At 44.1% G+C, this 15,787-nt stretch overlaps 1 long non-coding RNA gene across 2 annotated transcripts in view; it reads right to left on the minus strand.

Moving 5' to 3' along the window:
• The window catches only part of LOC143983407 (uncharacterized), a 450,976-nt gene that overhangs the window by 98,880 nt on the left and 336,309 nt on the right, over window positions 1-15,787 (minus strand). For both annotated transcript variants that reach the window (XR_013274604.1, XR_013274603.1), the window contains one exon: window positions 1,660-1,702. This is a non-coding gene — a long non-coding RNA (uncharacterized LOC143983407). The remainder of the gene's footprint in view (window positions 1-1,659; window positions 1,703-15,787) is intronic.

Raw genomic sequence — 15,787 nt, forward strand, 5'->3', positions numbered from 1 at the left:
AGTCTGCAGTGACTTCTCATACCATCACCACTCATTCTTGGGAGCCAACCCAGTTATACAGTCCAGGAAGGGAGACATACATCCTGCTGTACATACGATCTAAGTCCCATGTTTGTGAGTGCAATCCTCTATTGTTTGATTTTGCATTTGTATCATTAAAATGAAATTACATTAGGGCAGCTGTGCGCTCTCTTCTGCTTACATTGTTATCATGTGATGGCTAGGACCAATCATAGCCATCACATGATACCCGGTACCCAGTTACCAGTAATTGTAATCTATTGTGTCCAGTGAACACAGAGGACACAGGAGTGGTGCACTGCGCTCCCCTAACCCAGACCAGTGGACTAGAAGGAATGTGCCAGTGCTGTAGGTCAAAATGTATGACTTGTAAATATGTAAACATTTTTAGCAGAAAAGGTCAAAAATAATATATTAATGATTTCTATAATTGCTCCTCAGAATTTGTAGTATATTGTTTGTTCTGACCATATGGTCTTCTTTACATAGGCAGAGTCACTAGGTTACAATGATTTGTAGGGGACGGAGTAGATAAGCACAGTGTCCCCAGACACTTTTTGGAATACCACCACAAATCATCCATAGGCATTCAACTTTAGGTAATACAGTCTGTGCCTGGGTGTCTCCCTCTGGCAGAATGTTTCATATATGAACTACATATATGCTGTTTTTACCTGCCAAAGGATTTAGATTTTTCAAAACCAAGTCTTGTGATTTGCACAGCTTTGCCACATAGCACAGCCCCATCTCCCCCCGGGTCTGAGCTCTTTTCTAGGGGTACTTACACTGCTTGCATTAAAAAATATGAAGTATTATTGATTTCAGAGCCGCATTACCTTGTAAGATTAATAATTGAGCTAAGTGAACATTTTGATTTCTTTAATAAATTGACCCTAGTATTTCTATTGCAAGTTGAAAGTTCTCAAAGGGTCAGTAGTGAAAGGTATTTCTTAGAAAGTAGAATTAAGCCAGCAATACACTAGTAGATTATTGAACAAACATTTCCATAAATATTCATTCAAAAGTACTAAAAAAAAAATATTTTAGCAGTCAATTTTGGAGTAAATAGAATTTCCCAAACAAAAACCACATTCACTGTTAGAAATTCATGCGTTCGAGAAAATTTTCCCTTCTGGGCCTTCAAATTTTCTCCTCATTATAGTCAAAAACAAACATCAATTTGACCCTACAAATGATTAGAAATTCAAATGAACTTTCCAATGAACTTTCCTAAAACAAAAATTTTGAAACAAAATTTTGCTAGTGTATGGCCAGTGTCATTGTACAGCAGTTTTCACAGGCTATATTTCGAGATTTCTTTACTTGCTACAGCAATGCTGTGATGATATGCTGTGCAGAGCAACTGTGGGTGGCCTGGAAGTTTGTCATTACCTAAGATGGTAAATATATCACTGAGCCCAAATAGTTGTTACAATTATAATTAATATACTGTTGGAAGCATTTTGTTAAATTTGTTCGATAAGTGGATAAAAAAAAATCATCTTGTCAGAAATGCAGAACTGTCCTGAGTTCTCTGCACACTGTTATCTCAAAGAGTCCTCCTAATTCTATTCATATTTGTTATGTGTTTCCATTCACACAGCATACCTAAAGTAAATGAAAGAAAATATTTCTTACCTTTCTAATTTTCTTTGGAGCTGCTTTATACATGGGCTGCAACCTATAGTGAACAAATTGAAAGTGCAATTAGAGGGAAAAAGTGAGGGACAAACTGACGAAAAAAGTGCATTAACATACAACGTACCACCCAAGCCTTGACATCTGTAACAGTTTGTTACAGCTGTTATGCCCTGTACACACGGTCGGACATTCCGGCAACAAAATCCATCTGATTTTTTCAGACGGATTTTGGCCCGAACTTATCTTGCATACACACGGTCGCACAAAGTTGTCAGAAAATCCAATCGTTCAGAACGCGGTGACGTAGAACGCGTACGGCGGAACTATAAACAGGCCAGTAGCCAATAGCTTTTGTCTCATAATTTATTCTGAGCATTGTCTACACACAATCGGAATTTAAACAATCAAACTTTGTGTGTTGGAAATTCTGACGGAAAAATTCAGATGGAGCCAAAAACAAAATCGGATTTTCCGATAACAAGATCCGATCGCAAATTTTCCGTCGGAAAGTCCGACCGTGTGTACAGGGTATTAGTATTCAAATCGAATTCACAAATGATTAGATCTGCCAGCACAGTACAGAAGGGGTTATTAATTCCCCAGCCCCTCCATGACATTACATAGACTAGGAAAATTAGGTAGGAATTTTCTAAAGTATCATTAAACCTCCCACATTTTTATGTATGGTAATGTTAAAAATGTATTCTAATACTGCGCAGAAACTTTTAAGCAAGTTACTTTTCCTTATAAGAAAATACCTGGCTGATCCTGCTGTATACATACATGGACTTCCTAATTGTTAGTGGCAACCATAAAGCAACCGATCCTCTGGCTGCATGGTTGCAGCTCTGATTGGGTATACCCCAGAAGCAGCTCCCTGCAAAGCCCTTCATTCTCAACTTTCCACTGGAAGCCACCCTGTGTGACTCTCTTTGTCAGCTTGATGGGTGGCTCCAGAGGATTGAATGACAGTAGCCTGACACACCGCTCCTTCCCTGTCCCTCCTCAGCCCACCACTCAGTGCAAGAAAGCATAAGGAGGATGGAAGCAGCTGAGTGGTGGGCTGAGGAGGGACCAAATGCAGGGTCCACCTATTAAAGTGGTTCTAAGGTCTAAAGATATTCTTAAGTTAATGCACTCCTTGACACCTAGGATACCTTGAATGAATCCACTACGCTGGGGGTGTGCTTCTAAATAGCCACCGGATATATACTGGGCAGAGAAATTATATAATCACGGTTAGATATTTATCTGATTGCGGGTTGATCGGTAATGCCATTGATGTCTGGGAAACATAATTTTTGTGGGGTACAGTTGGGGACGTGGAACGTGATTTGGTATTGGTTGGAAGGCTGCATAAGGGTTTATGGGGGGGAGGGAGTGGGAGGGAATGAGGGGGGGGGGTGGTACATGTGTTCTGTACTGTATGTGTTGAAAAAACTGCTAATAAACAAAAATGTACAAAAAAAGTTAATGCACTCCTTGCATTAAGGTAAAAAATGTTTAGGTACAAGTATGCCCACGCACCTCCCCCATACTTACTTCATTCAAACCAGCGTTACACCCATCTGTAGCATCTCTTTGCATTCTCCCCACTCTTACAGACTTGGCTGTCAGTCAAATAAATCCTGTAAAGAGGGAGCGAGAGGGGCATGGGGCCAAGCTGCACTGCTTGTGTCATACTAAGAAGATGAGGAGCAAGGAGCACCAGTGGCTGACAAGAAAAAAAGGATCATAGAAACCTGTTTGTTATTTAAAAAAATTGAGTTTACAAACACTTTAAAGTGCTATTAATGTTTTTTTTTTTCTAAAATAGCAAACATGACCTGCTCTATGCAGCCCCAATCCTCCTTTTCTTGGGTAAGTATTAGGAGGGCTAAGGGGGGCTGCTCGCACACAGAAGGATTTTTTACCTTCGTGCATAGAATGCATGAAGGTAAAAAAACCTTGTGCCTTTTCAACCACTTTAATTGTGCCTCCCAAGTTAAAAACAGAAAGGATGAATAAAAGCCTCAAGATAACTTCAAAATACAATAAAACCTGCATCACGCAAAAACAGCATCGTATTTATTTATACAGTAGAAGAACTATTTTATTTCAAATAGTGCATCCTCTAGACTGTGACTAAACTACAGGGGGCAATATTTATTTTATTTGTATAGAAAAGGTGCAACTGCTTGGAGTATAGAAAATAGATTGATTAAATAAGGATAAAATAAATATAATCTATTTCAAAATATCCACACAATATAATTTTACCCCGCAGCTTGAAAGAAACCAATGTATCTACTTATGTGCATCAGTCGTATTTATGTAAAATTTGTATCAAAAAGAATGTTTAATTTCCTGTTTTGATGGTCGTTAAGACAAAACCCTGGGCTCTTCAATTACGAGCAGGGATCGGAACATACTGAAGTGAGGTGAAGTCAAAGGCAATAATTCCTATTTCTTTTTTACTTGCTAGATGGCAGGCTAGTGGGGATCTAGAAAATGTGACACCCTGATGTGTAGAAACAGCTAAACAGCACCAGCTAGCAGCTGTCAGAAACTGTCCTTTTATCTACGCAACAGAAACAGTTTGGACTGTAAATCTATGTTTGTACGAAGGTATTAGAATAAAAATTATATTTACTGCAAGCATTTTGTAAAATGACTGTTGAAATGCTAAGTGAGGTCTCTACCAAGCATCTGTTGGCACATAGCCTGATATTTTAAAAGTGCCTACAGACAAAATACAATGTCCGCCCTGGTCTGACTGGTTACACGTCAATTGGGCAACTATCTTCTGTCTATAAGTCATCTCCCTTAATGGCAGATGTACCCTGGCAATCAGGCAAGTACTGGGGGTGTCCCCCCCCCCCCCAAGCATGCATGGATATTGTGAATGTTTTTATAATAATCTTTTGTAACAAAGATTATTCAACAGATGGGCTGTGCATACAAGGCTAGCTGCAATCTAAAGTTTTAGGCAGCTTTCCATGCCAGTGCTTTTTTTAATAGGAAATAGAAAATTTTAATAAGAGTGTTTTCTGAAAATTGGACATAACTGTAACCTCCCACTTGTAAATTTGTGAACAATCAAGGTTTAACATAGATAGGAGGACTTTTCATCTGATCCAATAGAGATTTGAATATCATTTAAATAAATCCGCTAATTGTATTTACAAAATAAAAATATAAAACTGATTTTCTAACATGATGGAAGATCACTCTTTTTTTTTTTTTTTTTTTTTTTAACAGAAGAGCTTTTATTTGTCTCCAAAAGGAGAGAAAGTTTAAATATAAATTATCATCATCATGTGGAAAAGAACAAAAGTAATACAGGACAAGATATGGATCGAACCACAGAAATATGTTCACACATTTGGTAAAGGACATCATTAGATGAACCTGTCTAGGATGCTAATGTTTACTCACTAGCATGGCTGACTGTTAGTTGGACATTATCAGCTTACCAGTGACTCTATTTTTGGGGGGGGGGGGGTGGAAAGGGAGAAAGGAGGAGGGGAGGGGGAATGAAGAGGATCAATGAAATTACAAGAGGGGGGTGGGCCAGTGCAATACTGTATCCCCATCTGGCTTCCTTTCTGTGTGAGCTTCCTAACAAGGTGGCTGAGTTATTATTGCTTGGCCCAGGTGCCCCAGATCTTTTCAAATTTATTTGGGTATTTGTGATTCATATATGTGAGTTTATAAAGTGGCAAATGGAATCAATTAGGGCTCTCCAATTGGGAAACCCTGGGGGGTTCAGGCTGCTTCCATTTAGTTAAGATAGCCTTCTAGGCATAAAACGAGGCACAGAATACAAACAGTTTCTTATGTGTGTTAGGTGTGACATTATGACATATTCCCAGGAGCAGGGAAAGAGGGTCAATTCTTATATGCAAGTTTCGTACTGAATTGATTACAGCAACCACTTCTGACCATAATTGTTGAATGAGAGGGCAATACCAGACAACATGTAAGAATGTACCCAGCTCAGTAGTACATTTAGGACATCTATCGGTTTGAGCTGGGTAAATTCTAGAGAGTCTTTGCAGTGTGTAGTACGCTCTATGGAGGAATTTGAGTTGGATATATCTATCCCTTGCTGATATCATCAGAGGGATACATTGTTGAATCTCTTCTTCCCAATCATCAGCAAAAAGGGTTAGGTAAATCCTCCTTCCATTTATGAAACAGTTTGGTCACACCATCGGATCCTACACATGATATCCGAAGATACAGGGAGGAAAGAATGCGATCCGCACTCCTGGAAATCAGGAAATGCTCCACTACATGTACGGTAACTCCCTCAGGGAATTGAGCCTGTACCGCCTGTCATAATTGTAAGTAGCGGAAAAACATCCGTGAGGGAAGCAGAAAGCTATTTCGCAGAGTATCATGGGGAGAAGTCTGCCCTCTGGCATAATTTGCTGTACAATCTTGATCTCATATCTAGCCCATAGGACTGGATCCGGGACAGATTGGAGGTGGCATAATTTAGGATTACCCCATAGCAGCATATATGGGGAGATTGTAATAGGCTTGTTAAGTTTCGCAGACAGTTGCTCCCAGACCTGTACGGTTGTACGCATGGGAGTTGTTATTGGGGGATACGCCTTGGGACCCCTAAACACCAGATCACTCAGTGCGGAGTAGGACCTCAGAATCGCCGCCTCCAAGTTTCCTGAAGGATTGAAGTGTGACTGAACCACCAGTGCACCGTCACCATGAATGCTGCCCAGTAGTATTGCTTAAAGCAGGGAAGCACTAGACCCCCTATTGAGAGAGTAAGCTGCAGGGTAGTCCAGGTGACTCTGGGGGCCAATCCAACCCGATAAAAGTATTAACTATTTGGTCTAATTTACGGAAGAAGGAGTTAGTAATAGGGACTGTAGTATTATGAAATAAATAGAGGAACTTAGGAAGAAACGTCATTTTAAGGAGGTTAATTCTTCCCACAGGTAAAAGGGGTAGAGATTTCCATGTTTGGCACCTAGCTGTGAATTGGTGTAGGATTGGGTATACATTATGTGTCAGATAGGAGGAAGAGTCCTTCTGTATTTCGATACCTAAGTATCTAAATTTGGTGGCTAGTGCTAGTGGTATCTGGGGCTCCAGTGAGGGGAGGGTCTGGGATAGTGGAAAAAGGGTTGATTTACTCCAGTTGATCTGGATGCCTGAGAAGGATCCATGTTGGTTGATAATTTCCAAAACTGCTTCCAAAGAAGCTGACGCATCTGGGAGATGGAGGAGTGCACCATCTGTAAATATATGGAGAGCTTCTCAGTCAGCGAACTCACTGTTATCCCTTTGACCACTGAGGAAGATCCAATTAGGATAGCTAGGGATTCTATGGTGAGGGCAAATAACCCTGGGGACAGTGGGCATCTTTATAGAGGGACTGCATGGCGTCATATGTTGGTGCATCTTTATTGGTCACATAATTAGATTCCAAAAGATGAACCTTTCTTTCAGCCTCCTCCAGTGTGAGTCCCGTGTCCCTCCTAACCCTACCAATAACTGTTTGATACTGCCCCCGAGTATAAGCCTTGTAGGCATCCCAGAGCATCGGAGGGGGGCCATGCCCCTAATGTGCACCCAGTAAATTCCCATCTCTCCTGTGACCTGAGGGGCTACCCTTTCATCAGTGATTCATAGACCAGAGAGCCGCCACAGTACAGATCCGGCCGGTGAATCAGTTTGTAACTTAAATAACAGAGGTACATGATTCGAGATGCCACGGGGCAAAATCTGCACCTCCTGAACACAGGAGAGCAGGGAGTCATCAGCATAAATCAGGTCAATTCTAGAAAAGGAGGCGTCAGTTGCAGAGTGACAGGTGAACTGTTTTTTCCATGGATGTTTCAAGCTCCAGACATCATTAAATCCATAGACTTCTGCCCATTGGGATAAGGGGGAGTAACCAGGGGGGCCTGAGTTAAACCTGTCCAAAGTAGGGTTTGGAGTCATATTAAAATCCCAGGCCAGTGTCACATCAGCTTAGGGGTATTAGCTATCAGCTGGGTACGTTTACGAAGAATATCTAGGGTGGCTGGGGGGGGGAAGGTAGAATCCCACAATCAGAAGTTCCAGTTTATCGCACATTGCATGAAGGGCCACATATCTCCCCTCTGGGTCAAGATGGAGATCTAAGAAGGTAAAGTAGAGAGACATGTGGACCAGGACACTGACACCTCTAGAGTATGATGAAAAGGTTGAATGGTAGTACAATCCCACCCAGGGCTTCCTGAGGGCCAGTGTCCTGCTCCCCACTAAGTGAGTCTCCATGGGGAGTATACGTTTTCAAGTAGTTAAATACCAAAGACCATTTGATCTTGGAGTTCAAACCTCCAACGTTCCAAGATCAGTAATAATAACATATAGACAGAGAGCATCCATATAAAAAACATTGCAATAATCACTAGTATGAGAGCATGTTTAGAAAGATCTCCTATGCCATCTAGTGCAAGGAGATCAGAGCTACACAATTTGCTCCAAAAAAACATAGAGAAAAGGAACAACAAAAAAATGAAAAACCATCATGGAGTAAGAACAGTCAACAGTGCCCCCAGCCCCCCAACCCGGCACCACCCCCGAACTTCAGCGTGCTTCCCTCCCAAAAAGAAACATGGCAACTGCCAATGGGGGTCATGAACAGTGGGGCACTTAAGTGTCTCAGTACATACAAAAAGTCCTCCTGTAAAATTGAAGGATTAACGGTCCCTGCAGATTGAAAGGCTACCCGGAAAAATGCCGGGGGTACAAGACCTAAACCGGTTGCAAACTGTCCTCGAACTTGAATGTTGCCCCCCCCTTCGCCAGTGAGATATGTGAGAGCGAGGGTAGTACTCTGAGTTAGAGTCCCATACATGAAAACATCCTGGGGTTCATACAAAGTTACAGGCACCTTGTAGGCTCAGGGGGTCTATCATCCAACACATGGTAGTGGGGGGGGGGGGTGAGGTCTAGCCATGCAAACAGAGGAAAACAGGCAGGTAGAGAAACAAACATGCTATATAGCTTACAGTTAGTATCAGCCTCTACGTAGAGTCTCCAGCCATTGCGACGCATGTTCAGGGGAGGTAAAGAAGCGTACCGTCTCTCCATCCTGCACTCTCAGCCAGGCGGGAAACAGCATACTATATTTTATTTTCTTGTTGCACAGGTTAAGCTTCACATGGTCGAAGTAGCGGCGAAGCTTCTGAATGTCCACCAAGTAGTAGGGGAAGATCATGAGTTTTGCCCCCTCATGGTGCAGCACTTCTATCTTTCTTGCTTCTCACAGAACCAGATCCTGGTCTCTGAAATTCAGCCCTCTCCACCAGTGCCCTCTCCACCAGTGCCCTCTCCACCGCAAAGAAATTAGAGAATAGGGCGTGCAAGAGGAGGGTGCGCAGGAGGTGCTCCATGAACGCTGTCTGGTCAGTCACCTCTGTTCCTTCCAGCAGCCCCACGATGTGGAGATTCTTCCGCCTATTGCGGTTCTCTGTGTCCTCCGCACTAGCCTCTAGGTCTTAATCTTTGTCTGCAGTGTGCAGAGGGAGGCAGTTTAGTCTTGCAGCATGTCTTCTGCATCTCCCATGCGGCACCCTGCCTCTGTAAGATGGGAACGGAAGCAGTCCATATCCCGACGGATCAGACTGATGTCCAGCTGCATAGTTTCTATCTTACCCGTTAGGGTCGTTATGCAGGTGTTGATCACCTGCATCAGGGCATCAAAGTTGGATTGCTCCCTCAGCCCTGGGTCTGTGTCAGTGTCTTCCCTTTGGGATGCCATTTTAGTTGTGGCGATGGAAAGAGGGCCCCCTTCAGGGGGTGTTTTAGCTGCTTTTTGGGACTTGCACGTGGTCAGGGCACCTTTCCCCTTGGTCATACTGGTCACTGCCGATCGCTCGTCCGTTCTAGGCAGGATAGGATAGCCAGTCTGCAGGGAAAAAGGGCATAAAGCAGGAGGCTGGGAGAGAGCTCACTCAGTGCACGTCTGCTCCAGTGGCCATCTTGGACACGCCCCAGAAGATCACTTTTAGCAGATGTTTTTAACATGAACACGAATCACAAATTGAAGTACACTGCTTACCTCCCACATTTACACATCAGCCCCATCCAGGGTTCTACATTGTAGTTTCAAGAAAGACCACCACCACCACAGAGGACTTCAAATTCAACACTTTAACCCAGTTTTAAATGTCACTAATAATCATATAATTAATTCTCATAAGAAAGTGTATCCAAAACATATGGCACTTTGGTAGAATAGCTCTAGTAACATGTTTGTAAACTTTAAGAATGGACTTCCCGTAATTAACCCATTTTAAACAATTAAATGAACCATTCAATTCATTTTGAATTCATTACTGATAAATGCAACAAAAAACCTGTTGATCCTGCCAGCAATTTTGTGAGCTGATAACTCTTGGCAGTTATCATTGATCCCAGAAAAAGAAGAATACGAAGGGTATTCAAGGATATCAAAATCAGTATCAAAATTACACTGAATTCATAAAGACATTATTAATATACTATAGAATTTCTATAGCGCCAACAGTTTGTACAGCAACATGTATATTTTATTACAAAAAGTCATCTAAAATATAAAAAGTCATATAAATCACAGATCCAAAATGATATCACCATCTATAGATATTTTTTAGGTATAGAAATAGCAAAAGGCAATTTTCATCTATTCAAAAAGTTAACATGTTTTGGAGTCGCCGCTTCTTCACACTTTGTAATTTAAATCTAGAAACCAAAAATGCAAATATAAGTACATTGCATAGGTTGGTGTCCAGAATATATAACTATCCATCAATAATCATACTTGAAAAACATATAAACATATAGATGTTATCCAGTCTGGTAAGGGAAAGAGAGAAGAGCAAAAGAACACAAAAAAAAAATAACACAAAAAAAACAAATGTACTCACACCTAGCAACAATAACTACAACAACAACAACATTGTATAGCTGGGGAGATGCTCACAGACCCTAAGGATGTGGGGAGACAAATAAAGACAAAAAGCACCTTCCAGGATATCCAACACTCAGTCAAAAGAGTCCACAGAGGTAGCAGCATGTGTTTTGTAGCATGCAAATGGGTAGAACTATATGTAACAACAAATACATGTTAGAAAAGCAACAGCAAATATCCAGGGATAATCCTTGTATCGGAAGGACAGGAAAGGTAGAAAAAGGGGAGGAGTGTGTCTATATATCAAAAGTGATGTAAGTGTGGTAGAGAGGGGTGAAATTGTGAGTGGGACAAGGGGGAGGTGGAATCCGTGTAGGTAGAACTCCAAAGAGAAGCAGTAAGTAGTACATTAATAGTGGGGGTATGTTACAGGCCCCCCAACCTGAAGGAGGAGCTGGACCTCCTATCCCATTTAGAAATGGCAGCAAGGCAGGGAAATGTCATTATAATGGGGGACTTCAATTATCCTGATATTGACTGGGCAGAGGGGACAGCTCACTCATTAAAGGCCCTTTATTTCATGAATGTCTTACAGGACCACTTCATGTCCCAATTGGTGGAATCCCTACTAGAAAGAATGCATTTCTAGATTTATTCATTACGAACAATCCAAGTCTGATCTCAAATGTGGTAATACAGGACAACTTGGGATCAAGCGATCACCGGATGATCAGATTTAGCGTAAATCATAGGAAAAAGAAGCATGAGGGTAGCACAAGAACTCTAAATTTCAAACGGGCAAACTTTTCTGAACTGCGCTCAATACTACAAGACATAAATTGGGACCAAATCCTAGAAACATTGAAAAGGGAAGAAAAGTAGGAATGCTTTAGGAACATCTTAAACAAAGGTTTCACACAGTGCATTCCAATTGGCGATAAATATAGAAAAGCAAAGGTTAAACCAGGGTGGCTAAATCATAATGTAAAAAGTCTTATTAAAGAGAAAAAAATGGCCTTTAAAAAATATAAAGCAGAGGGGGCATTGTCAGCATTCCAACACTACAAGGGATGCAAAAAGAAGTATAAAAAATTCTATCAGGGTGGCAAAAAAGAGACCAAGAGAAACAGATAGCAGAGGAGAGTGAAAAAATCACAAGAACTTTTTTTGGATATATTACCAGTAAAAAAGCGGGATCAGAGCACATTGCCCACGTAAAAGACGATGAAGGGAGGATGGATACAGATGACACAGAGAAGTCAATTGAACTAAATGCTTTCTTCTCCTCAGTTTTTACACAGGAAAAGGGGGGGTATACCGACCATGACAGTATTGTTAATAACACGTCACAGGATGTACTTTTGTGGCTAACAGAGGCCGGAGTCAAGGAAAGATTAGATAAGCTTAACACAAATAAATCACCAGGATCAGATTGTCAGACTGGCACTTACCAAACCGGTGAGTCCGCTTGGGCAGAGGGTGGTCTCCCGTACGTGTCTGACTTACAACCCCTGATAGAGCAGACAGGTGGCTGAGAGTGCGGAGTGGTAAGAGAGCCTGTGGTATGGCTCCAGGAGCAGGAACTTGCAGGAAACTTCCAGCAGCAGGTGCGTAGGTAGGACACAGGCAAACTGGGTACGGAGCAGGAGCAGAGCAGGCAGGTCCGGGTGCACGCAGGGTATGGCAACAGGCAGGCAGCAGAGGCACAGAAGGGGCAGGCAAAAGAGAGGTCAAACAGGCCGAGGTCAGGTGCAGGCAGAGGTCAGAGGTGTCTAAGGAGAGCCGGGTCGTCAGGAGATCTGCAAACGGGAACACAGGATACGGACAACGGGACAGGAACCGAGAAGCTGTTGATCAGGCAGCACCTGAATGATCACAGCAGCAGGCCTAAATAGGCCGATTGGCGCCAAGCACCGCGCACATGCGCGCGCCGGCGCGCGCGCCGACGCGCGCGGGCGTGCACGCACATAGGCGCGCGCGCACCCGGACGCCGGCAGACACACCAGCGGCACCCGAAGTGCCCACAACAGCTCGCACCGGCGCCAGCAGGGGCATGCGAGGGCACACACCAACGCGCACCAGTGCCCACAGGAGCGTGCAACACCGCGCGCACAGGAACACGCACCCCAGCACGCACCGCAGGACATCAGCGCACACCAACACGGGCAGCACCACGACCATCCAGGTAACGACCCTGACAGTGCCCCCTCCTTAAGGGCAGACTCCGGCTGCCCAGGTGAGCCGATCTGGAAACCTGGCGGTTCTTGAAGGCCCGCAAAAGTTCTTGAGCATGCAGATTGCCCTCGGGCTCCCAGGAGTTGTCTTCAGGGCCATAACCCTTCCACTTGATAAGGTACTGGGTTACATTACCCCTCTTCCTACAATCAAGGATTGCGTCGACCTCAAACTCCTCTTCATTGTCCACTATAACAGGTTCGGTTGGGCCAGTAGTGCGGTCAGCAAAGGGATTTGGGGTAACGGGTTTCAGTAAGGTCACGTGAAAGACCGGGTGCACTCTAAAAGAGTCAGGCAGGTTAAGTTCATAGGCAACTTCATTTATCCTCCTCTTTACTGAGAAAGGGCCCATGAATTTAGGGCCTAACTTCCTGGAGGGACAGGCCATCTTAAGGTTGGCTGTAGATAACCATACTTGGCTGCCGGGCGCCAGAACGAGTTCTCCACGTCTCTTCTTGTCAAACGCCCGTTTATAGCATTCCTGGGACCGGGCCATAGTCTCCTTTAGGAGTTTGTTGTTTTTAGAAAAGAAGTCCAATGTCTCGTAAACTGCCGGAACAAGGCATTCTGGGACTGAGCTGGGTAAAAAAGCTGGGTGGAAGCCGTAGTTGGCAAAGAACGGTGTTTGGTTGATGGCGGAATGCAAGGAGTTGTTATATGCAAACTCCGCCATAGGTAGTAGCGAGACCCAGTCATCTTGCGAGAAAGAAGAAAAACAGCGGATGTACTGCTCCAGGGACTGATTGGTTCTTTCCGTTTGTCCATTTGTCTGGGGGTGATAAGCGGAGGAAAAGGCAAATTCAATTTCAAGAGACCCGCAGAGCGCTTTCCAAAACCTTGACTGAATTGGGCACCTCGATCGGAAACAATACTTGCCGGGATCCCATGCAGCCTTACAATTTCTTTGATAAAGATCTTGGCCGTCTCCATTGCCGAGGGGGTGCCCCTCATCGGGAGGAAGTGGGCCATTTTGGACAGCCTATCTACAACAACAAAGATAGTAGAGAACCCCTCGGATAGGGGAAGTTCCACGATAAAGTCCATCGAAATCATTTTCCACGGTCTCTCAGGGACAGGCAAAGGTTTCAGTAGACCCCAAGCCCGTGTCCGGCTGTTTTTACTTCGGGCACAAGTGCTACACGAGTCCACGTAGTCCTTGCAATCCTTGAGAAGTTGAGGCCACCAGAAGGTGCGCTGAACCAGTTCGGCAGTCTTCAGGGTACCAAAGTGTCCGGCCATCTTATGGTCGTGGCAGAGTTCCAACACGTTCACCTTCAAGGCTTCAGGGACCACAATCTTGCCTTTATGCCAGAACAACCCCTCACTACAGCTGACCTCAGGGCTCGGGGGCATTCCAACAGAAGCCTGTCTGATCCGGGAGATAAGGTCCCCTTGGAGGAGCAGGAAGTTCCCAGAAGGGAGAATTGTATCAGGAGGCCGAGTCTTTTCAGGGTTAGAAAACATACGTGACAGGGCATCCGGCTTGACGTTCTTAGAACCAGGTCTATAGGTGATGTGGAATTGAAACCGGGAAAAAAAAGAGCCCATCTGGCTTGCTGTGGTCTAAGTCTTTTGGCAGTTCTCAAATATTCCAGGTTTTTATGGTCGGTGTAGACCAGGATGGGATGTGCAGCACCTTCCAATAGATAACGCCATTCCTCCAGAGCCGCCTTAATGGCCAGAAGTTCTCGGTCCCCAACATCATAGTTCCTTTCGGATGACGACAGTTTGCGAGAAAAGAACGCCACCGGAAAAAGAAGGGCCTTGGCACCCTGCCGTTGGGATAACACCGCCCCCACAGCGATTTCCGAAGCATCCACTTCAAGAACGAAGGGTAAGGCTGGGTCCGGATGTTTCAGAATAGAGGCAGAAGTAAATAGCATCTTGAGTTTTTCAAAGGCCAGCTGAGCCTCAGGGGTCCAAGAGAATCGGGTACCCTGCCTGGTCAGTTCGGTGATGGGAGCAATAATTGCAGAGAAACCCCTGATAAATTTCCGGTAGAAGTTGGAAAAGCTGATGAAGCGCTGTACACCCTTCTTGTCCACAGGCGCAGGCCAGTCCAGGATGGCAGATACTTTCTGGGGATCCATCTTGATGCCCTCCACAGATATAACCAGGCCCAGGAATTGGATGGACTGGCGTTCAAACTCACACTTTTCGAGTTTTGCGTAGAGCCCGTGTGCCCTGAGACGAGCTAAAACGCTACGGACATGTCTACAATGGTCTTCCAATGATGAGGAAAAGATTAGGATATCGTCCAGGTATGCAATTACATATAGATCCAGGTAGTCGCGAAAGATGTCGTTGACAAAATGTTGAAAGGTCGCGGGTGCATTACACAACCCGAAGGGCATGACAAGGTACTCGAAGTGCCCAAAACGAGTACGGAACGCTGTCTTCCATTCGTCTCCTTCTCGGATACGGATTAAATTGTAAGCTCCGCGAAGATCCAATTTCGAAAAGATGACTGCAGACCCCAGCCTTTGGAATAACTTGGGTACTAGGGGTAAAGGGTAACGGTTTTTGACAGTTATCTTGTTCAATTCCCGATAGTCAATGCAGGGGCGTAGGGAATCGTCCTTTTTTTCGACGAAAAAAATGCCAGCACCGGCAGGGGAAGTAGAAGGTCGGATAAACCCTTTTTTCAGGTTTTCATCAATATACTCCTTCAGCGTGCCTAACTCCTGCTCCGTTAATGGAAAAATTCTCCCAAAAGGGACTTCAGTACCTGGTAACAGTTCAATAGGGCAGTCATAAGGCCTGTGGGGGGGAAGAGTGTCTGCCCCTTTCTTACTGAATACATCCAGAAAGTCCTTATAGGGTTCAGGAACGGACTGATGCAATTTCGGATCGACATCCAAACAGAGAAGTTGAGAGGAATTGTATGTTGGTTGGGCCAAGCAGTGTTGTTCACAGTACTCGGAAAGAAACTTGACTTCTCCTGTGGCCCAGTTAATGCTTGGATTGTGGGCCTGCAACCAGGGTATCCCCAGGATA

Source organism: Lithobates pipiens, unplaced genomic scaffold, assembly GCF_037356315.1.
Source record: "Lithobates pipiens isolate NorthernLeopardFrog02 unplaced genomic scaffold, aLitPip1_a1.2 Scaffold_16, whole genome shotgun sequence".
NCBI lineage: Eukaryota > Metazoa > Chordata > Amphibia > Anura > Ranidae > Lithobates > Lithobates pipiens.